This window comes from Carlito syrichta, unplaced genomic scaffold, assembly GCF_000164805.1.
Source record: "Carlito syrichta isolate Samal-C Ts95f unplaced genomic scaffold, Tarsius_syrichta-2.0.1 Scaffold135851, whole genome shotgun sequence".
In the NCBI taxonomy this organism is placed as follows: domain Eukaryota; kingdom Metazoa; phylum Chordata; class Mammalia; order Primates; family Tarsiidae; genus Carlito; species Carlito syrichta.
Window position 1 is genome coordinate 42,978 of NW_007079947.1, and position 2,339 is coordinate 45,316.

The window sequence follows — 2,339 nt, forward strand, 5'->3', positions numbered from 1 at the left end:
AAAAAAAAAAAAAAAAAAAAAAAGGAGATAACAATGTGGCCATTGTGGAAATAGGCTCAGAGCCAACTTGCCCAATCCAAGGGAGATGAGGTGGATGGCTGAGTGGGTAGGGATGGGCAGTTGTAGATGAGGGGGTGATGACACAGGGGTCTGTGCTGACAGGACCCAGGGCAGGAAGATCCAGAAGGGCCTGGCATAGGTTCTTCTTTGGGGTCATGGCAGCTTCCATGGCATCCAGGGTCCGTCCTCTTACTCGAGATGGCTTCTGCATGTTCTGGAAGATGGCGGTTGCCGCGCTGGTTTTGCATCTTCAAGAGATGCTCAGTGCCCTCACACTGCTCCTCTACCAATTCCAGGAAGAGGTGGCCCCACAGGTCACAGCAAAAATAGAAGCCAAGAGAGAGGCAGGTAGAGGAGGCCCGCAGATGCAAATTGACCAGGCGGTTGATGATAACCTCCATGGGTGGAATCATTCTGACGAGTCTCGGAGCTCACGGTTGGTTGGTCAGTGGACAGGAAGGAGCTAACCACAAAAACAATGGTGGCTGGTTCCAGAAGCTGGAGATGGCTGAGAAGATAGATCTGGAGGTTGCAACTGGAGAGGAGGTTGGAAGGGAGGGAGTCCTCGGGTCTCTGACTTGTCCAGATGCGATACCAAGACCACATATTGGAAGGCAGCTCTGCTCACCATTGTACTGGCACCACTCAAGACCACATGTAGGATTCCAATTATATGAAATGTCCAGAATGGACAAATGCATAGAAACAAAAAGTAGATGACTGGTCGTTGGGCTTGGAGGAGGGAGGAATGGACAGTGACTGCTGTGGGTTTCTTTTTGGGGTGATCAAAATGTCCTGAACTTAGATTGTGGTGATGGTTTTATAGCTCTGTGCATATACCACAAACTACTGGTTTAAAAAAAAAACAAAACACTTTGAACCAGGCAAAGTAGGACCAAAGGGAGGCCCAAACCACCTGTACGATGACCACTTGTATACCTAATCCTGAATTGTACCCTACATCTTTAAAAATATAAAAAATAAATAAATAAAAACTTTGAAAGAATGAATGTTGTGGTATGTCAGTAGTTCCCAACCTTTTTGGCATCAGGGATCAATTTTGGGGAAAAAAATTTTTCCACGGACAGGGTGAGTGTGTGTAGGGATCATCTGGCATTAAGATTCTCATAAGACACCTGCAACCTAGATCTCTCACATGTGCAGTTCACAATAGGGTCCGTGCTCCGATGAGAATCTAATGCCGCTGCTGATCTGACAGAAGAGGGCATTCGACTCGCCCGCCACTCACTTCCTGCAGAGTGGTCAGGTTCCTAACAGGTCAGGGATTGGTACTGGTCCACAATGCGAGGGGCTGCGGAACCCTGTGGTATGTGAATTATATCTCCATAAAGCTGATTTTTTTTTAAGCTAGAAAAAGTTAAAATACCCTTTGAGTTACCCTACCCCGGATTCCTCCCAAGCAACCAATCATTCATTCCACAGACATTCTCTGGGGGCTGTTCTGTGCAGGCTGTGGGCTGAGGGTTCACACCCTGGGAGTGGTGCCACCCCAGTACTCATGCCTATGACCAGCGACTGCACCTCCGTCATTTCCACTGACTCGCCTCTCTGACCTCATCGCCTTTTTTCCTTCTGGTGCCCAGACTCCTGCAGCCCAGGGACCCATGGATCCTCGGTCTCCCTGCCCCCCCACATCCTCCCTGTCCTTCCTGCCCAGCCCACATTTCCAGTCCCTCTTGCCTCGCTGTCAGTTTCACCTGACAACCTCCCCCACCCGCACCTGCACCTGCACCTGGGCAGCCAAGTGGAGCTGGAGGAAAACACCCGCCTTGCTGTCTCCCTTTCAATTCGGGACACAAAGCCTTGGCAGGCCCTCAGTGGATGTCACAGCCATTCACTGTCCCCATGACCGCGGCACACCTCTCTTCTCCTCTCTGTAAAATAGGGACAATGACGCTTCAGTCTCCTGGGGCTATTGGCAGCATTTGCACTCGGCACACAGCAGGTCCTCGATGGGATGGAAGCAGCCATGGGGGTTATTTTCTCTGGTCCTCAGGCCAAGAGTTCCCTGCTGACTTTGCTGTCATTGGTTTTGTTCCACTGGTTGGGTACAGTGGGCCCTTGGCCAAATCTGATCATCCTCCCAGGGAGAGAAGGGAATGGAATGTGGCACCGGGCAGTAAAATGCATGGCCAAGCTCAATGGAAGGTTACAACTTCCTAGGTGATGGATCAAGCCTGTCCCAGCCCACACGGCCAAAATGGAAACTTACCAGGGCTTCCAAAGGGTGCTGGAGGAGTTTGGGGGGGGGGGGGGGC